The sequence below is a fragment of the Procambarus clarkii genome, chromosome 46 (assembly GCF_040958095.1).
Source record: "Procambarus clarkii isolate CNS0578487 chromosome 46, FALCON_Pclarkii_2.0, whole genome shotgun sequence".
Taxonomy (NCBI): domain Eukaryota; kingdom Metazoa; phylum Arthropoda; class Malacostraca; order Decapoda; family Cambaridae; genus Procambarus; species Procambarus clarkii.
The window spans coordinates 20,571,316-20,594,153 of NC_091195.1; the positions used below are offsets into that span (position 1 = coordinate 20,571,316).

Genomic DNA, 22,838 nt, shown 5'->3' on the forward strand with positions numbered 1-22,838 from the left:
ATAGTGCGTGCGTGTGCGTGCATGTGCGTGCGTGTGACTTGTAGCAAACATAACTATGCTGCTTTTGAACTTAACATATTTGGCATTAAAGTTTTGGGTGATTAACAACTTATTTTATTAAAGTCTCTCAAGTCTGGCCTCGGGCCGGACTTGTTTAGGACTCTAGGAACCCTATCCAGGCACAATCCAGGTATGTGTAAGTGAACAGGGTTTTTCTATATTGAACATCAACGTGTCGCTGCTTCTTTCTCGCCTGCACGCCCCGAGTTCGATCCCCAAGGGTGCTACAGCTCCAGGTGTTGATACAAGGAGGAAGAAAAGATGTCAGAGCAACAATACCGGGCAATAAGATTGGTGTTATTTCGGTGATTGTTATTTACAGTGATTGTTCCCCACAATGGGCAAGGGTGCTCTAGTCTTGCCCATTGTGAGGGGGGATTGGGTGTGGACCTTGGCCCGTCTCAGGCTTCGTGTGTGTGTGTGTGTGTGTGTGTGTGTGTGTGTGTGTGTGTGTGTGTGTGTGTGTGTGTGTGTGTGTGTGTACTCACCTAGTTGTGTTTGCGGGGGTTGAGCTCTGGCTCCTTGGTCCCGCCTCTCAACCGTTAATCAACAGGTGTACAGGTTCCTGAGCCTATTGGGCTCTATCATATCTACACTTGAAACTGTGTATGGAGTCAGCCTCCACCACATTACTGCCTAATGTATTCCATATATGTGTGTGTGTGTGTGTGTGTGTGTGTGTGTGTGTGTGTGTGTGTGTGTGTGTGTGTGTGTGTGTGTGTGTGTGTACTATTCCTGTCAACAGAATCGAGCTCTTAGCTCTTGGACCCCGCCTTTCTAAACAAAATCTATTTTCCCTCTGTCTACTACATATATTTCTCTTACACACACACACACACACACACACACACACACACACACACACACACACACACACACACACACACACACACACAGTCACAGAAAGGCGGGGGCGCCCTCCCCCCTTTGCTAGCATGTTATCTCACCCCCCCAACCCCCCACTTTTAAGTAAAGCAATACGCACTTTTCAAGACAGTGGAGGAATCTTGACCCTTGACATCACAGTGGTCTAGATCTGGCGGTTAACGTGACGCCTGAAGGTAGCCAAGACTTTGACCCCGTTCCTTGTGTAGTGGGGGGAGAGGGGGGGTCAGGGGGAAGGGTGGGGGGAGAGGGGGGGTCAGGGGGATGGGTGGGGGGAGAGGGGGGGGTCAGTGGGAAGGGTGGGGGGTCTGGGGGAGGGGGGGGGGGTCTGGGGGGAGCATGGAAGGTAGGCCCCGTCTGGGACTGATAAACCATTAAGTCAGACGGTCAAGGTTTCGTCCCGTGTTCCTGTAATTACATACTTGAACCCGCCGTTCGATTCCCCGTTCAGGAAGATCCAGATATTGATACTACTACTACTACTACTTAGGTCTTAGTAGTGGTAGGAACAGCCTCCTGGTGCTTCGGAGCTCATTAACTGTTTAATAATTGTAAACAAAGCCGCCAAAGATTGAGAAAAAGATGTATAGGTTCCTAAGTGCTTGCGTAACTGCTTCGTGAATCTGGCCCCTGGTTCGTAAGTGCTTGCGTAACTGCTTCGTGAATCTGGCCCCTGGTTCGTAAGTACTTGCGTAACTGCTTCGTGAATTTGTCCCCTTTGTTCGTAAGTGCTTGCGTAACTGCTTCGTGAATCTGGCCCCTGGTTCGTAAGTGCTTGCGTAACTGCTTCGTGAATCTGGCCCCAAGTTCGTAAGTGCTTGCGTAACTGCTTCGTGAATCTGGCCCCAGGTTCGTAAGTGCTTGCGTAACTGCTTCGAGAATCTGGCCCCTTGTCCGTAAGTGCTTGCACTCCATTCAACCAAGTCCATTCCATCCAGCGGTCGACCCCACAGACGCATTCACAAATGTCAACATGCTGTTCATTCAAAACAGGAACTTTCTAAAATATAAATTAATAATATATTAGCATATTGTGTATATATAGACATAGGTTAGGTTAGGTGTTTAGGTTCTGTTGGCGATTATTTGTATTTGTAGTACGTGGGTGAAGCATTTACAGCGTTGTGGTTCGAACACCAGTCGTCAGTGAAGCACTTGTTCCGGAAGTGTTCGAACGTCAGCAGTTGTGAGTCGTGTGTAAACCGCTTTTCATTCATAGACAGCTGAAGGGTTTGGCGGGTGGATGGAATGGTCTTTGGGACTTTGTTTATGAGAACGGGCTGAAGTTTAGAGGTGTTGTCGAGTTTTCTCTTGAACACTGTGAGGGGGTCGGCCAGTTATGTCCCTTATGTGTAGTGGAAGCGTGTTGTAAAGTGTATGTGTATATATATATATATATATATATATATATATATATATATATATATATATATATATAAAATCTTAGCACATATATTTACTATGTTAGGTCTTAGGCAGCGTGTATTAGGCTTAAGATGGTCAGGTTAGGCTTAATTAACAACAAAAAATATATAACCATTTCCGGTTTGTCAGAATTAATTAGTACCAAATTCTAGTTTCTATTTGGCCATTACTTCAGGTCAGGTCACGAAATGTATACGTTTACCTCTCACAATGTTTGGTAATGTTTATTGTTTGTGATGTGTGTCTGTGTATGTATTATTGCTTGTGACGTGTCTATGTATGTATTATTGTTTGTGATGTGTGTCTATGTATGTATTATTGCTTGTGACGTGTCTATGTATGTATTATTGTTTGTGATGTGTGTCTATGTATTATTGTTTGTGATGTGTGTCTATGTATGTATTATTGCTTGTGATGTGTGTCTATGTATGTATTATTGCTTGTGACGTGTCTATGTATGTGTTATTGTTTGTGATGTGTGTCTATGTATTATTGTTTGTGATGTGTGTCTATGTATGTATTATTGTTTGTGATGTGTGGCTATGTATGTATTATTGCTTGTGATGTGTGTCTATGTATGTATTATTGTTTGTGATGTGTGTCTATGTATGTATTATTGCTTGTGATGTGTGTCTATGTATGTATTATTGTTTGTGATGTGTGTCTATGTATGTATTATTGTTTGTGACGTGTCTATGTATGTATTATTGTTTGTGATGTGTGTCTATGTATGTATTATTGTTTGTGATGTGTGTCTATGTATGTATTATTGTTTGTGATGTGTGGCTATGTATGTATTATTGCTTGTGATGTGTGTCTATGTATGTGTTATTGTTTGTGACGTGTGTCTATGTATGTATTATTGTTTGTGATGTGTGTCTATGTCTGTATTATTGTTTGTGATGTGTGTCTATGTGTGTATTATTGTTTGTGATGTGTGTCTATGTCTGTATTATTGTTTGTGACGTGTGTCTATGTATGTATTATTGTTTGTGATGTGTGTCTATGTATGTATTATTGTTTGTGATGTGTGTCTATGTATGTATTATTGTTTGTGACGTGTGTCTATGTATTATTGTTTGTGATGTGTGTCTATGTATGTGTTATTGTTTGTGATGTGTGTCTATGTATGTATTATTGTTTGTGATGTGTGTCTATGTATGTATTATTGCTTGTGATGTGTGTCTATGTATGTATTATTGTTTGTGATGTGTGTCTATGTATGTATTAACACGATGTACTGAACGGGGTGAGAATAGCTTGATCTACCTCATCCCTTTGTGTGTATTTTACCTCAATAAACTTATTTCAGTTTCAAGTCGGGTTCAAAGGGCCACAACATTAATATAAGTCCTGTCTAAACAGGGGAATGGGCTGGCGTAGAGGTACTTGTGTGTGTATGTTTGGGGGGACTTTGTATATTGGACTTTGATCAAGTGAAGGCTGGATGCTGGAGGGTATCAGTTTGGGACACTTTCACTCTGCCCTGTGTGTGTGTGTTCTCACTTATTTGGGCCTGCAGGATCGAGCTCTGGTTCTTGGACCCCGGTTTTCCTGGCTATTGGTTGTCTAAGGCAAATGACTCCTGGCCTGTTTCTCTATCATACCTGCTTTTAAAGTTATGAATGGAGTTAGCATCTACAGGAAAACTGTCTCTAACATCTCTATGAGACATCTGAGTCTCCAGCCTACATCCGTGTCCCCTTGTTCTGTTGTTATTGTATACATTTCCTCTCTTTCCATCTTGTCAATCTCTCTTAAGTATTTTATACGTCTGTATCATGTCTCCACTCCTTTCTAGCGTCGTCAGGTTTGGTTCCTTCAGTCTGTCTTCGTGTCTCATCCCTCGCAGCTCTGGGACCAGTCTCCTTGCAAACTTCTGGACCTTTTCCAGCTTTCTTGTATATGTTTTTTAGATGGGTTCCAGGCTGGGTCGGCGTACTCTAAGACTGGCCTCACATAGGCGGTGTACAGTGAGCTAAAAGTCTTCCTATTGTAACTTCTGAAGGATGGTCTGACTTTTGCTAGAGAAGAGTATGTGGGTGGCGTTAGTGTGTGTGTGTGTACACTCATTTGTGCTTGCGGGGGTTGAGCTCTGGCTCTTTGGTCCCGCCTATCAACCGTCAATCAACAGGTGTACAGGTTCCTGAGCCTATTGGGCTCTATCATATCTACACTTGAAACTGTGTATGGAGTCAGCCTCCACTACATCACTTCCTAGAGTGTGTGTGTGTGTGTGTGTGTGTGTGTGTGTGTGTGTGTGTGTGTGGAAACACCAGCCACGTCATTGTTATTATTATGATGACGAAGGCACTCAGCTATCCCCTATAGATAAGCAGGGCGGGTATGAAGCAGGAAATTAAGACTCAGACACGGCAGCCACGGAGGTGGCCCAGACACGTGGACACACACACACACACACACACACACACACACACACACACACACTCACTCACTCACTCACTCACTCACTCACTCACTCACTCACTCACTCACACACCTGTTGATTGACGGTTGAGAGGCGGGACCAAAGAGCCAGAGCTCAACCCCCGCAAACACAACTAGGTGAGTACCAGGTGAGTACAATTAGGTGAGTACACAGACTGGTGGGGGGGAGGGAGGGGGGTGTGCCGGCCTTGGCGCGCGCATGCACGCGCGCTCCAGGTTTCAGCGCGCACGCCAAGGCATCCGGGAGTGGGATCCCAAGGTATAACCCGTGAGGACAACACGTGGCTCTGTCTGGGAGGGTACCTATTTACTGCTAGGTAATAAGAGGCATCAGGGTGAAAGAAACTCTGTATATGTGTGTATTTCGATGTTGGAATTACCAACATCTTATTGGGTTCAAGAGACAACATGATGAACATCTTAAAGAGTTCCTGATGACCCCCCCCCCCCTCCCCCCTTATAGTAGATACGAAGAAAGAGGGAATGAGAGTGAGTCTCGGGGACTCGAACTTTGTCCCGGACTTTGCCCCCCAGACGAAGGCTGGACGTCGGCCGGGAGGTATCAATAGGACTGAAGGACATCGCTGTATACTGGACTTTGTCCCCCTTGGGCGAGACATCTGCGTGGAATAGTGAATTATATCTTAGACACGTGACGTCTCCAGATGTATTCACCTAGTTGTACTCGCCTAGTGGTGCGATGAGGTTGTTCTGCTCTTTGGTCCCGTCTCTCAACTGTCAATCAACTGGTGTACAGGTTCCTGAGCCTATTGGGCTCTATCATATCTACACTTGAAACTGTGTATGGAGTCAGCCTCCTCCACATCACTGCCTAATGTGTTCCACCTGTTAACTACTCTGACACTAAAGTTCTTTCTAACGTCTCTGTGGCTCATTTGGGTGCTCAGTTTCCACCTCTGTCCCCTTGTGCGTGTTCCACCCGTGTTAAACAGTTTATCTACCCATGTCAATTCCTCTTGAGAATTTTGTAGGTAATGAACATGTCTCCCCTTACTCTTCTTTTTTCTAGTGCCGTGAAGTGCATTTAATGCAGCCTTTCCTCGTAACTCATGCCTCTTGGTTCTGGGACTAGTCTAGTGGCATACCTCTGAACTTTTTCAAGCTTCGTCTTGTGCTTGACAAGGTACGGGCTCCATGCTGGGGCCGCATACTCCAGGATTGGTCTTACATGTGGTATACAAGGTTCTGAATGATTCCTTACACAGGTTCCTAAAGGCAGTTCTGATATTAGCCAGCCTTGCATACGCCGCAGACGTTATTCTTTTTATGTGGGCTTCAGGAGACAGGTTTGGTGTGATATAAACTCCTAGATATTTCTCTCTGGCCGTTTAAGGAAGTACTTCATCTCCCATTTTGTATCCTGTGTCTGGCCACTTGTTTCCACTGCCAAGTTTCATTACTTTGCATTTACTTGGGTTGAACTTTAGTAACCATTTGTAGGATCATTCATTCAGTTTGTATAGGTTATCTTGTAGCCTCCTACTATCATCCTCTATCTTAATCATCCTCATAATTTTTGCATGATCAGCAAACAATGAGAGGAACGATTCTATACCCTCTGGGAGATCATTTATATATATCAGAAACAGTATAGGTCCAAGGACTGACCCCTGCGGGACTCCACTTGTAACGTCTCGCCAATCTGAGACCTCACCCCTCACCCCGACTCGTTGTCTCCTGTTGCTTAGGTACTCGCTTATCCAATGGAGTACCTTCCCTTTCACTCCAGCCTGCATCTCCAGTTTTTTCACTAGCCTCTTGTGCGGTACTGTATCAAAGGCTTTCTGACAATCCAAAAATATGCAGTCTGCCCACCCTTCTCTTTCTTGCCTTATTTTTGTTGCCTGGTTGTAGAATTCAAGTAACCCTGTGAGGCAGGACCTGCCATCCTTGAACCCATGTTGATGCTGTGTTACAAAGTTCTTTCGCTCCAGATGCTCCACTAGCTTTCTTCGCACAATCTTCTCCATCAGCTTGCATGGTATGCAGGTTAGGGACACAGGCCTGTAGTTCAGTGCCTCCTGTCTATCCCCTTTCTTGTATATCAAGACTACGTTAGCTGCTTTCCAAATTTTTGGCAGTTCCCCTGTTGCCAGTGATTTGTTATACACCGTGGAGAGTGGCAGGCACAGTGCTTCTGTTCCTTCCTTTAGTATCCATGGCGATATTCCATCTGGGCCTATAGCCCTTGTCACAACCAACTCTAGCAAAAGCTTCCTTACATCCCCACTGGTAATCTCAAACTCCTCTAGTGGTTCCTGGTTAACTGTTCCTTTTCTTATCTCAGGAACTTCTTGCTCTAATGTAAAGACCTCCTGGATTTTTTTTTATTCAGTTGCTCGCACACTTCCTTGTCATTCATAGTGAATCAGTTTGCCCCTATTTTCAGTTTCATTATCTATTCGTTCACTGTTGTCTTTCTCCTGATGTGGCTGTGCACCAATTTAGGTTGAGTCTTTGCCTTGCTTGCTATGTCATTTTCATATTGCCCTTCTGCCTCTCTTCTCTCCCTGACGCATTCATTCCTGGCTCTCTGGCACGCCTTTTTACCGAGTTGATTAGCTAGTAGTGGGCCAAAGTGGTGGTGGGGGGGGGGGGGGCACGCTGTGCCCAGTACTTTTCCTACCAGGTGTGTAGATGGGTATTTGTCCCATACCCCGAGAGCCGTGCTGTGCCCTATCGTGGCCCTTATCGCGATAGGGGAGCTCTTATCGCGGACTGTATGGGTGCCGCCTCCTCCCTACCCCTTCATATCCCCCCCCCCCCTTCCCTTCATCTCCCCTTCCCTTTCTCACCGTCTATATCCTCTTGCCCTTCTTTGTGAGCAAGCAACTAAATTGGGTTAGAGTAGGGGAAGGGGTAGGGAGGAGAGGGGGGACTGTGTCATCCCTTGTAGTGGTTGCTTCTCATTGATGTCAGTACAGGAAGTGTCGGACCAACCAGGCTGTTGTGGGCTTGGGGGAGTATAGATCAACTCTGAGAACCCTGTACAGGTACGTTCCTGAAGAAACTAAGAGGGTCTTATACCTATCTTGGGCACCTGGAGTTCAAATATTTTTTTTTTTTAATTAAATTTTGCCCCGAGGGGCGAGTTTATTGGGCAGCGTCACTCATCCTGTAAGTGGACACACCGCCATAGTGACAGTAATGGGCAGCGCCACCCATCCTGTGAGTGGACACACCGCCATAGTGACAGTATTGGGCAGCGCCACCCATCCTGTGAGTGGACACACCGCCATAGTGACAGTATTGGGCAGCGCCACTCATCCTGTGAGTGGACACACCGCCATAGCGACAGTATTGGGCAGCGCCACTCATCCTGTGAGTGGACACACCACCATAGCGACAGTATTGGGCAGCGTCACTCATCCTGTGAGTGGACACACTGCCATAGTGACAGTATTGGGCAGCGCCACTCATCCTGTGAGTGGACACACCGCCATAGTGACAGTATTGGGCAGCGTCACTCATCCTGTGAGTGGACACACCGCCATAGTGACAGTATTGGGCAGCGCCACTCATCCTGTGAGTGGACACACCGCCATAGTGACAGTATTGGGCAGCGCCACTCATCCTGTGAGTGGACACACCGCCATAGTGACAGTATTGGGCAGCGCCACCCATCCTGTGAGTGGACACACCGCCATAGTGACAGTATTGGGCAGCGCCACTCATCCTGTGAGTGGACACACCACCATAGTGACAGTATTGGACAGCGCCACTCATCCTGTGAGTGGACACACCACCATAGTGACAGTATTGGGCAGCGTCACTCATCCTGTGAGTGGACACACCGCCATAGTGACAGTATTGGGCAGCGCCACTCATCCTGTGAGTGGACACACCGCCATAGTGACAGTATTGGGCAGCGTCACTCATCCTGTGAGTGAACACACCACCATAGTGACAGTATTGGGCAGCGTCACTCATCCTGTGAGTGGACACACCACCATAGTGACAGTATTGGGCAGCGCCACTCATCCTGTGAGTGGACACACCGCCATAGTGACAGTATTGGGCAGCGCCACCCAACCTGTGAGTGGACACACCGCCATAGTGACAGTATTGGGCAGCGCCACTCATCCTGTGAGTGGACACACCACCATAGTGACAGTATTGGGCAGCGCCACTCATCCTGTGAGTGGACACACCGCCATAGTGACAGTATTGGGCAGCGTCACTCATCCTGTGAGTGGACACACCGCCATAGTGACAGTATTGGGCAGCGCCACTCATCCTCTGAGTGGACACACCACCATAGTGACAGTATTGGGCAGCGTCACTCATCCTGTGAGTGGACACACCGCCATAGTGACAGTATTGGGCAGCGTCACTCATCCTGTGAGTGGACACACCGCCATAGTGACAGTATTGGGCAGCGCCACTCATCCTCTGAGTGGACACACCACCATAGTGACAGTATTGGGCAGCGTCACTCATCCTGTGAGTGGACACACCGCCATAGTGACAGTATTGGGCAGCGTCACTCATCCTGTGAGTGGACACACTGCCATAGTGACAGTATTGGGCAGCGCCACCCATCCTGTGAGTGGACACACCGCCATAGTGACAGTATTGGGCAGCGCCACTCATCCTGTGAGTGGACACACCACCATAGTGACAGTATTGGGCAGCGCCACTCATCCTGTGAGTGGACACACCACCATAGTGACAGTATTGGGCAGCGTCACTCATCCTGTGAGTGGACACACCGCCATAGTGACAGTATTGGGCAGCGTCACTCATCCTGTGAGTGGACACACCGCCATAGTGACAGTATTTTGCAGCGCCACTCATCCTCTGAGTGGACACACCACCATAGTGACAGTATTGGGCAGCGTCACTCATCCTGTGAGTGGACACACCGCCATAGTGACAGTATTGGGCAGCGTCACTCATCCTGTGAGTGGACACACTGCCATAGTGACAGTATTGGGCAGCGCCACCCATCCTGAGTGGACACACCGCCATAGTGACAGTATTGGGCAGCGCCACCCATCCTGTGAGTGAACACACCACCATAGTGACAGTATTGGGCAGCGTCACTCATCCTGTGAGTGGACACACCGCCATAGTGACAGTATTGGGCAGCGTCACTCATCCTGTGAGTGGACACACCGCCATAGTGACAGTATTGGGCAGCGTCACTCACCCTGTGAGTGGACACACCGCCATAGTGACAGTATTGGGCAGCGTCACTCATCCTGTGAGTGGACACACCGCCATAGTGACAGTATTGGGCAGCGCCACTCATCCTGTGAGTGGACACACCACCATAGTGACAGTATTGGGCAGCGCCACTCATCCTGTGAGTGGACACACCGCCATAGTGACAGTATTGGGCAGCGTCACCCATCCTGTGAGTGGACACACCGCCATAGTGACAGTATTGGGCAGCGCCACCCATCCTGTGAGTGGACACACCGCCATAGTGACAGTATTGGGCAGCGCCACTCATCCTGTGAGTGGACACACCGCCATAGTGACAGTATTGGGCAGCGCCACTCATCCTGTGAGTGGACACACCACCATAGTGACAGTATTGAGCAGCGTCACTCATCCTGTGAGTGGACACACCGCCATAGTGACAGTATTGGGCAGCGTCACCCATCCTGTGAGTGGACACACCGCCATAGTGACAGTATTGGGCAGCGTCACCCATCCTGTGAGTGGACACACCGCCATAGTGACAGTATTGGACAGCGCCACTCATCCTGTGAGTGGACACACCACCATAGTGACAGTATTGGGCAGCGCCACCCATCCTGTGAGTGGACACACCACCATAGTGACAGTATTGGGCAGCGCCACCCATCCTGTGAGTGGACACACCGCCATAGTGACAGTATTGGGCAGCGTCACCCATCCTGTGAGTGGACACACCGCCATAGTGACAGTATTGGGCAGCGTCACTCATCCTGTGAGTGGACACACCGCCATAGTGACAGTATTGGGCAGCGCCACTCATCCTGTGAGTGGACACACTGCCATAGTGACAGTATTGGGCAGCGCCACCCATCCTGTGAGTGGACACACCGCCATAGTGACAGTATTGGGCAGCGCCACTCATCCTGTGAGTGGACACACTGCCATAGTGACAGTATTGGGCAGCGTCACCCATCCTGTGAGTGGACACACCGCCATAGTGACAGTATTGGGCAGCGTCACCCATCTTGTGAGTGGACACACCGCCATAGTGACAGTATTGGGCAGCGCCTCTCATCCTGTGAGTGAACACACCGCCATAGCAGCATGTACACATATAATAAAGCAAACACAACTCCTGACCCAGCCAGAATGGTTTGCCTAATTCTGGCTAGCGTGGCGCGTCTTGGGGTTAGAGGTTATCTTACATGCCTCTTGTGGGAGATTGTGGCGCTGAGGATAACCAGTTGAGTCGAATTGGGGACGATTTGTTGGGTGATAGCCCTCTGGTGCAGGTCATTGACTTTACTCCGCTATCGTGAATGTTTCTGAATGTCAGTTCCTCCGTCACAACGTCAAGAATGTGTCATACTAAAAGTGCTCCCTCATGCTAACCTTCCAGAGGACCCACAACAGAAAACGGGACAATGCTAGTTTCCCACTACTCTTTTTGGGCACGTGTTCCCACTACTCTCCTGGGCACGTGTTCCCACTACTCTCCTGGGCACGTGTTCCCACTACTCTCCTGGGCACGTGTTCACACTACTCTCCTGGGCACGTGTTCCCACTACTCTCCTGGGCACGTGTTCCCACTACTCTCCTGGGCACGTGTTCACACTACTCTCCTGGGCACGTGTTCCCACTACTCTCCTGGGCACGTGTTCCCACTACTCTCCTGGGCACGTGTTCACACTACTCTCCTGGGCACGTGTTCCCACTACTCTCCTGGGCATGTGTTCCCACTACTCTCCTGGGCACGTGTTCCCACTACTCTCCTGGGCACGTGTTCCCACTACTCTCCTGGGCACGTGTTCCCACTACTCTCCTGGGCACGTGTTCCCACTACTCTCCTGGGCACGTGTTCCCACTACTCTCCTGGGCACGTGTTCACACTACTCTCCTGGGCACGTGTTCCCATTGCTGATTATTAAACAGTTCAATTGAACTCGACAAATGTACCTAAAACCTGTTATAAACGATAACGTTCAGTTCCCAGGCTCTTTGAACAAGAACAAAATAGGGAACATCCATTCATAGCAATGACGGGGATTCGAACCCTCGACCAGGATGCTCTCAGCTGCACGTCTTAACCCACTGGAAGAACCCGGGGTCGCTAGTTCGAAGCACCAGCATTGCTTCAATTGGTTTTCTTATCTATTTATCTCATTGGTGGGATTTCCCCGCAAGAACGCAAGCCTAAGATACGGTCAAATGCAAAGTTTCGAACACCAGAAACATCTAAATGCGAGAGAAATTGGCTACAGTGTTCGTCCGGATGTGTTCATGTGTGGCTTTAGACCTACACAAGATTGAAGAGGCGGAGTATTACACAACTCGTGTAATATGGGTTACTGGAACGGGGGGGGGGGGGGGGGGGGCATAGTGATGATCAGAATTCTCTCTCTCATTCCACCCCTTTCCGTACCCTCCCCTAACCTAACCTTCCTCTTTTCCATCCTCCCACTTCAACCCCTTCGCTTGGAAAATGTATTATGAAACACTGAAAACTCTATGGAGATAACACCAAATATTTCACACTTTGAAAATGTATTATTATGAGGCACTGAAAACTCTATGGAGGTAACACCAAGGATTTCACACTTGGAAAATGTATTATTATGAGGCACTGAAAACTCTATGGAGGTAACACCAATTATTTCACACTTTGAAAATGTATTATTATGAGGGACTGAAAACTCTATGGAGGTAGCACCAAATATTTCACACTTGGCTCAATGGAAAATCACATGGGGGGAGGGTGTATAAATCCTAATATTTTTTAAAGTATTTAAAACTTAGTCTGGCCTATGTCTCTCCTGTACTCAAGACCGGTCTCTCTGCAAAGTTGGGTGAGACTGGCCCTAGACATCTGCCCTCCAGACATAGACACAGACACACGTATACAATTTTTAACAGAAACGTGACGTTTTAGGGGTCCAAGAGTACGGGTTGGATCACGATGCTAAGCTAATGCAGCCACAGTTGGCTTGGTCAGTGTCTCAATGTCCCTGATACTGACTTCGTCTTCCTGGTTAAGAGACCTAGACGAGCATAGGACCCAAGTTCACGAAGCAGTTACGCAAGCACTTACGAACCAGGGGGGCCAGATTCACGAAGCAGTTACGCAAGCACTTGTGAACCAGGGGCCAGATTCACGAAGCAGTTACGCAAGCACTTACGAACCAGGGGGGCCAGATTCACGAAGAAGTTACGCAAGCACTTGTGAACCAGGGGCCAGATTCACGAAGCAGTTACGCAAGCATTTACGAACCAGGGGGGCCAGATTCACGAAGCAGTTACGCAAGCACTTGTGAACCAGGGGCCAGATTTACGAAGCAGTTACGAAAGCACTTACGAACCTGTACATCTTTTCACAATCTTTGGCGGCTTTGTTTACAATTATTAAACAGTTAATGAGCTCCGAAGCACCAGGAGGCTGTTTATAACAATAACAACAGTTGATTGGCAAGTTTTCATACTTGTAAACTGTTTAATAAATGTAACCAAAGCCGTCAAAGATTGAGGAAAGATGTACACGTTCGTAAGTGCTTGCGTAACTGCTTCCTGAATCTGGCCCCAGGTTCGTAAGTGCTTGCGTAACTACTTCGTGAATCCGGGTCGTGTACATCAGTGGAGGTATGGAGGGAGAGATGTGGACTGCTGCCAAAGAAGGGTTGAAAGTTGAGGGTCTAAGCGATAGCCATGACCACGGTGTAGATGATATCACAAATTGTGGGTGACATTCATTGCCTTGTTTAGCTGCTACGCTGGAATTGTGGGCCCCTTATCGTTAATGTTCTGGCCATCAGCTCGAGACTGGCTTGACAGATCCAGGGTCAAGGGGTCAAGAAGAGAGGTCATGGGCCGAATAAGGAAGATAGTGTTATATAAGGGGGTTGACCTCTCTAGATGGTCTAGTATTCTCGTCGAATTTTCCTTCAGAATTGCAAAGGAATTCGACAAAAATGTGACCATGGAGTGATAGCCCATATAATGAAATCAATTGGAATAACGGGTCTAAGTGGGGCGCTGAATTGTTAGTTTTCTGTCGAACAGAATGCAAAGAGTAACAGTCGAGCAAATAGGGTAAAGTTCAGTTGCAGTGAAAAGTTCTGTACCCCAGGGCATAGTTCTGGTACCGCTGCTCTGTACCCCAGGGCACACTCCTTGCACCACCACTGCTCTCTACCCCTGGGCACAGTCCTTGCACCACTGCTCTGTACCCCAGGGCACAGTCCTGGCACCACTGCTCTGTACCCCAGGGCACAGTCCTGGCACCACTGCTCTGTACCCCAGGGCACAGTCCTGGCACCACTGCTATTTCTCATTCTTATCTCGGATATAGACAAAAATAGAAATCATAGCCTCGTGGCATCCTTTGTAGATGATACAAAAATCAGCATGAAAACTGCCACTGTTTAGACACTAAAAACTACAGGCAGATATTAAGAGTCTTCGATTGGGCAACTGGAAATAACATGATGTTTAACGGTGACAAGTTCCAGGTACTGAGGTCTGGTGTAAACTAGGAAGTTCAACGAAACACAGGGTACAGGACACAGGGTACAGGGCACAGGGTACAGGACACAGGGTACAGGACACAGGGTACAGGGCACAGGGTACAGGACACAGGGTACAGGACACAGGGTACAGGACACAGGGTACAGGACACAGGGAACAGGACACAGGGTACAGGACACAGGGTACAGGACACAGGGAACAGGACACAGGGTACAGGACACAGGGTACAGGGCACAGGGTACAGGGCACAGGGTACAGGACACAGGGTACAGGACACAGGGTACAGGGTACAGGACACAGGGTACAGGACACAGGGTACAGGACACAGGGTACAGGGTACAGGACACAGGGTACAGGACACAGGGTACAGGACACAGGGTACAGGGTACAGGACACAACCAGACCTACTCATAGAAGGAAAGCAACATGTAAAAGATCTGGGAATTATGATGTCTGACGACCTGACATTTAGTGAACATAACCGAGCAAATACAGCGGCGGCGGCGGCGGCCAGGACCATGATAGGATGGATTATGAGAACGTTCACATCCAGAGACCCCACAGCAATGGTAATACTATTTAAATAGAATTAAAGAATTAAATATACTTAGCATTCGAGATAGAATATTTGAAATCAATCTTATGATTGGACTAAAGCTTCTGCGTGATAACAAAAACAACATTGTGTCTGTTGCACTGTTAGAACACATACGAAATGGAACTAGCGAGTCTAATTGGATTCAAAGAACAGCCACTCATATTAAAATGATGGGACTGCACGATGTATATACAGATGAAAGAGTACAGCCCTTCCTTCCACCCTGGCAGATAGTACCTTTTGACATCCTGACCCCTGCATACCCCACCAAGAAACTAATCACAAGCAACCCTCATGCTCAGCTTGCTGCTAAATTAAGCACCATAGAACACATTCACAATATACAAACTGGAAACAACATAGCACAGACCATATACACTGATGGATCACTCAATACAGCTACAGGGAGGGCAGGAAGTGCTGTTATTGCTCATCAGCCCGATGGCAGCACAATTCAAAGGAATATCCGAATTAGTAACTGGGCGTCCACAATGCAGGCCGAGTTGGTAGCAATACTGGTAGCGTTCGAAATTATTGACAACGCTGAAGTAGACAGCTTAATTATTTGTGACTCCCTTTCCTCACTACGAGCAATAAACAGTTTAGAATCAAGTAATAACGTGCTTGTCTTGGAAGCTAGACGTAGATATATAAGAATACTTAGCAAGAGGGTAAATATAAAAATGTTGTGGATTCCTTCTCACATTGGCCTGCAGGAACATGACAAAGTTGACGCCCTTGCTAAGGCTGCAGTAAATAAAGACAGTATTGAACGGAATCTTGAGTTATCAAATAGGTCCCTTAAAAGTGTCATTAGACGAGAACTCCTGGATGGATTTGAAGAAAGTAGAACAGTGCAAACTGGAACTAGCAGGTCCATTGTTCATCACAATGAAATGTGTGAAGTAAAACATGTGTATGGGGCAAGTAACAAAGTCAGTAGACTAACAGATGTTGTCACAGCTCGTATAAGACTTGGCTACAAGTATCTCTGGCAGTTCGGCTTGTATAGGGATCTAGATGAAGTAAAGTGTAAAGTGTGTGGACAAAGACAGGGACACACACTCGAACACTATATCTTAGATTGTAGTAAAATTGAGCCATTTAGAGATAAATCTAAGCTCGCGCTGTATGATATGTCAACCTATCTTATTACCATGGATAAATTACCTGAAATCCTTGCACTGTATCCACATTTCGCTTCCAGTAGATGAACGACATATGAGATTCAGAAACAAGTAGTGTATTGTGAGGACTAATAATAAACAGAAGCTCCCCTATGACTCTGTAATATACCCATTGGTCAAACAATTATGTATTAGCGATAAGACGAACCATTAATATATAATGACTTAATGTAAATATATCCCTGGAAACACAAACCGTAATTGTCTCTATTTTCCGCTTGTTACAACTTGTAATAAAGTTGTTACATCTTGGCTTAACGTGTTTATGACGTATTAGAACGTTGTTACAACTTGCTATATTGGTTGTTATAACTGGTTAGGTGGTGTTAAAACTTGTTCCAACGTTGTTCCAACGTCGTAGTTTTGGTGTGTGTTTGGCGGGATCGCTCTTGAAATAGAACATTCTCTGTAACTAGCTGACATTGTTATTATAAGGTGTAAAGGATAGATGTAGTTGTTAATGTAATTATCACCATTGAGACCTTTTGTGCTGTTTGTAATCCTTTTTGCGCTACCGCTCACAGGATGAGTATGGGGTGCACAATAAACTAGCCCCCTCTGACGGCAACAATCAAATTCTTTTCAGATATCTCAAACTGCTCTGTTATAACTTAGGGTTATAGGGGCTGTTTGGTCGGGCTCCACTGTCTTATGGCCTCTTCAGTACAACCTGTCCTCTTAAAAATAACGTCGCTTTTGGCCGTTTACCAATATGGCCGAAAGTGGACGTAATTTGAAAAAAAATGAAAATAAGTTTCGGATATTTTTGTCAACAACAGTTAAGGGTCCTCTGGTAGGTTAGGTGGGCAGGAAATTCTCATAAAGTTTCAAGACGTTATGAAAACCGTTAATTGAAAGTTTCCTCTCCTAACCTTTCCGAGTAAGCCGGGCGACTCAAACAGAACAGTACGTCACTTTCGTGAGCCGATTTCATTTCAGATTACGGCCACTTTTGGCCATAGCGCCGCGCATACGAGCCCAAAGCGACGTTATTTTTAAGAGGACGGGTTGCAGCTGTTGGGAGAGGCAGAAGAGGAGTTAAATGTATCGACACGAAATGGAAAGCGAAACAAAGGAACAAAAGTAGACCTCGAGAAACTCTCAACTCTTAAAACCGACTCCAAGTGTAATCCAGGATCAGGAAAGACCGGGGTAAATACTGGTTTAGAAAGAGGGTTATTGATTTTTATGTATCAAATTACCGGGTAGAATAATAGATATGGGATCGGTGGATTGTTTCAAGCGTAGGTTAGACATAAATACGAGTAAGTTCCGTGTGGATAAAAAAAAAAGCCGCCTTGTGTGGACCAATAGGCTGCCTGCATTTTGCTTTATTCATATCTTCAAATCTTACTCTTATATAATACTGAGAAAGGTTTGATTGGGACGAAACCGCTGTAGCAAATATTTTAGATTATTCAAATGTGATTATTCTGCATTTAATTAATCAGCAATAAATGTGTGTGTACTCACCTAGTTGTGCTTGCGGGGGTTGAGCTCTGGCTCTTTGGTCCCGCCTCTCAACTGTCAATCAACAGGTGTACAGGTTCCTGAGCCTATTGGGCTCTATCATATCTACACTTGAAACTGTGTATGGAGTCAGCCTCCACCACATCACTGCCTAATGCATTCCATCTGTTAACTACTCTGACACTGAAAAAGTTCTTTCTAACGTCCCTGTGGCTCATTTGGGTACTCAGTTTCCACCTGCGTCCCCTTGTTCGCGTCCCTCCAGTGTTAAACAGTTTATCTTTATCTACCCTGTCAATTTATTGGACAATTTTGTATGTAGTGATCATGTCTCTCCTTACTCTTTTGTCTTCCAGTGTCATGAGGTGCATTTCCCGCAGCCTTTCCTCGTAACACATGCCTATTAGTTCTGGCTTTTAGTGTCGTGAGATTTAGTTCCAGTAATCTTTCCTTGTAGCTCATTCCTCTCAACTCGGGAACTAGCCTGGTGGCATAGCTCTGAACACCTCTATGTGAGGAAACAGAGTAGTTAACAAATCAAGTGCATTAGGAAGTGATGTGGTGGAGGCTGACTCCATACACAGTTTCAAGTGTAGATATGATAGAGCCCAATAGGCTCAGGAACCTGTACACCTGTTGATTGACAGTTGAGAGGCGGGACCAAAGAGCCAGAGCTCAACCCCCCCTCAAGCACAACTAGGGGAGTACACACACACACACACACACACACACACACACACACACACGCACGATAGCTAGAAAGGCGGGATCCAAGAGTCAATGCTCGATCCTGCAAGCACATATAGGTGAGTACATATAGGTGAGTACACGTACGTACACGTACACGTACACGTACATACGTATAGTGTGAACATATTGCTAATCAAGCCATTTCACCGTACGTAATTAAACAATTCTCAGAAGTGGAGGAGCCACCGTAGCTGTGAGAGGAGCGATAAAGCCGACCCGTCCAGACATCTCTCTCCTTCTTCTGATAAAGCAATCACTTACGGCTCAATCTCCACCCACCGGCTACTGATTAGTACAGGAAACTCAGCTCAAAAATTACTTACCCTCAGGGAGCCGGTCGGCCGAGCGGACAGCACGCTGGACTTGTGATCCTGTGGTCTTGGGTTCGATCACGGGCGTCGGCGGGAAACAATGGGCAGAATTTCTTTCACCCTATGCCCCCTGTTACCTAGCAGTAAAATAGGTACCTGGGTGTTAGACAGCTGTCACGGGCTGCTTCCTGGGGGTGGAGGCCTGGTCGAGGACCGGGCCGCGGGGACACTAAAAGCCCCGAAATCATCTCAAGATAACCCTGTGGATGCCTTGTTGTGGAGGCTTGAGATGAGTTACGGTTCTTGGGCCCCGCCTCTCGACGCTTATGGATTGGAGTATAGATTGTGGTCTGTCTTGTGAGTGCGTGTTCGCAAACTTGTCTGTTATTGTCGCAGGGTTTTAGCTCTTGGGTCCGGCCTCTCGCTCATGAGAGGCTGTGTTTTGGTTCACGTGTGCATCCATGTAATTACCTAAGTGTTGTTACCTAAGTGTAGTTACAGGATGAGAGCTACGCTCGTGGTGTCCCGTCTTCCCAGCACTCTTTGTCATATAACGCTTTGAAACTACTGACGGTCTTGGCCTCCACCACCTTCTCACTTAGCTTGTTCCAACCGTCTACCACTCTGTGACCTGTCTATTTGCGACCCGTCTATTTGCGACCCGTCTATTTGAGACCTGTCTGTTTGTGACCTATTTGTAACCTGTATCTGAGACCTGTCTATCTGAGACCTGTCTATCTGAGACCTGTCTATCTGAGACCTGTCTATCTGAGACCTGTCGATTTGAGACCTGTCTATCTGAGACCTGTCTATTTGTGGCCAGTCTATTTGCGACCTGTCTATCTGAGACCTGTCTATCTGAGACCTGTCTATCTGAGACCTGTCTATCTGAGACCTGTCGATTTGAGACCTGTCTATCTGAGACCTGTCTATCTGAGACCTGTCGATTTGAGACCTGTCTATCTGAGACCTGTCTATCTGAGACCTGTCTATCTGAGACCTGTCTATCTGAGACCTGTCGATTTGAGACCTGTCTATCTGAGACCTGTCTATCTGAGACCTGTCTATCTGAGACCTGTCTATCTGAGACCTGTCTATCTGAGACCTGTCTATCTGAGACCTGTCTATCTGAGACCTGTCTATCTGAGACCTGTCTATCTGAGACCTGTCTATCTGAGACCTGTCTATCTGAGACCTGTCTATCTGAGACCTGTCTATCTGAGACCTGTCTATCTGAGACCTGTCTATCTGAGACTTGTCTATCTGAGACCTGTCTATCTGAGACCTGTCTATCTGAGACTTGTCTATCTGAGACCTGTCTATCTGAGACCTGTCTATCTGAGACCTGTCTATTTGGACGGGGTCTTATCCTGGTATATCATGCACTATTCCTGGCGTCGTGGCCCCCCCCCCCCCACATACCGGCTTCGCACTTTCACCTCATAATTACCTTGTGTAAGAGCCACGCCCCCAGCGACAGCCAATCAACGCCCCCCCCTGAGGAGTGTAGATAAAGATACTCCAGCTGTTGCTGTTACTATGCTTTGTGCGTGGACTCGTCTAGTTGTGCTTGCGGGGGTTGAGCTCTGGCTCTTTGGTCCCGCCTCTCGACTGTCAGTCAACTGGTGTACAGGTTCCTGAGCCTATTGGGCTCTATCATATCAACACTTGAAACTGTGTATGGAGTCAGCCTCCACCACATCACTGCCTAATGCATTCCACCTGTTAACTACTCTGACACTGGAAAAGTTCTTTCTAATGTCTCTGTGGCTCATTTGGGTACTCAGTTTCCACCTGTGTCCCCTTGTTCGTGTCCCACCAGTGTTGAATATAATCCATCCTTGTCCACCCTGTCAATTCCCTTGAGAATCTTGTATGTGGTGATCATGTCTCCCCTCACTCTTCAGTCTTCCAGTGTCGTAAGGTGCATTTCCCGCAGCCTTTCCTCGTAACTCATGCCTCATAGTTCTGGGACTAGTCTAGTGGCATACCTTTGGACTTTTTCCAGCTTCGTCTTGTGCTTGACAAGGTACGGGCTCCATGCTGGGGCCGCATACTCCAGGATTGGTCTTACATATGTGGTATACAAGGTTCTGAATGATTCCTTACAAAGGTTCCTGAACGCTGTTCTGATGTTAGCCAGCCTCGCATATGCCGCAGACGTTATTCTTTTTATGTGGGCTTCAGGAGACAGGTTTGGTGTGATATCAACTCCCAGATCTTTCTCTCTGTCTGTTTCATTAAGTACTTCATCTCCTATTCTGTATCCTGTGTCTGGCCTCCTGTTTCCACTGCCTAGTTTGATTACTTTGCATTTACTCGGGTTGAACTTTAGCAGCCATTTGTTGGACCATTCACTCAAGTCTGTCTAGGTCATCTTGTAGCCTCCTACTATCTTCCTCTGTTTCAATCCTCATAATTTTTGCATCGTCGGCAAACATTGAGAGGAACGAGTCTATACCCTCTGGGAGATCATTTACATATATCAGAAACAGAGTAAGTCCAAGGACTGACCCCTGCGGGACTCCACTTGTGACGTCTCGCCAATCTGAGACCTCACCCCTCACACTGTCTCGTTGTCTCCTGTTGCTTAGGTACTCCTGTATCCACCGGAGTACCTTCCCTTTCACTCCAGCCTGCATCTCCAACTTTCGCACTAGCCTCTTGTGTGGCACTGTATCAAAGGCTTTCTGGCACTCCACAAATATGCAGTCAATATAGGTGTCACAGATATGACATTAAGGCAGCACACATCTGGTCTCTCATTAACGTACACACCTGGCACGTAGCCTGGATGGTTGTCACGTGTTGTCATGAAGCCGCTCTCTTGCTGAATGTCATGTCATGTCAGAGAGGGGTGAGAGTGACACGGGAATTCGATCCCACAGCAACAATATCTCTCCTGATTGTCAAGCTCCAGCAAGGCCAAATATCTGAAGGCGGAGTTACCAACATTGTAAGCTAAAGTAGAGAGCGGATGTAAGCTTAGCCATAGAGCTAAGATAGATATTGAGCAAATATTGGCCAAATATCTCAAGGCGGAGTTACCAACATTGTAAGCTAAAGTAGAGAGCGGATGTAAGCTTAGCCATAGAGCTAAGATAGATATTGAGCACAAGCTAAAGCTTTCGTGTCACAGACGACGGTGTAGAGCCACAGAGCCATGCAAGATATAGACCAAATGACAACGTGAGTCTTGAAGATTGATAGACAACAGAGCCCTGTACTCTATCACCTCTACCGGGTTCCCACACCAACAACTCTATATATACACAAATATGCTACCTCATTATATCGTGGGAAAAAATACCTTGATACTGGCAAGATATACTGAGCTCAGCATTCATCAAGTATTTACACAACCTCTTAAGAAATATGTGCATCTTTCCTTAATTGTGGCGACTTTCTTCCATATATGTTAAGTAATTTCAAGCCCCCAAGAGTGTATATAGATTATGATTAATGAAAATTGTCCTTGGGGAGTAGATCAGATATAGATATATATATATATATATATATATATATATATATTTATATATATTTATTATTAAATATGACCGAAAAAGTAAGATTAATAATTCTAACACGAATTTTCTCGATCTTTCTTACGTTTCTTTTCACTGTTGATGGTAATTCAAAGATCAATTCTCCAAAATTCGTTTTTATTTCTAGTCTGACGCGACACTTCAGCGCGTTTCGTAAAACTTATTACATTTTCAAAGACTTTAGTTTACACAAACACACACACAACTTTAACTGAATAGAGCTTAAACATCTTTCGAGTTTTTATACCTACATTTGGGTGAAGTGACATGTTACAATAGTTTTGGATGAGGTGAAAATAAACTTTTGACACAAAACAGAACACGAAACAATGAAATACAAACAGGTATTAAAAGTAGGTAACTGCAGAAGGCTTATTTTTATTGGCCCATGTTTCTTGATGCTTCTATATTGGAGCGGAGTCTTGAGGTGGGTAGAATATAGTTGTGCATTAATTGGCTGTTGATTGCTGGT

The 22,838-nt window shown here is 46.5% G+C and overlaps 1 protein-coding gene across 12 annotated transcripts in view; it reads left to right on the plus strand.

Moving 5' to 3' along the window:
• Positions 1 to 22,838, plus strand: part of LOC123770464 (serine/threonine-protein kinase N) — a 312,702-nt gene that overhangs the window by 260,444 nt on the left and 29,420 nt on the right. The window lies entirely within an intron of this gene.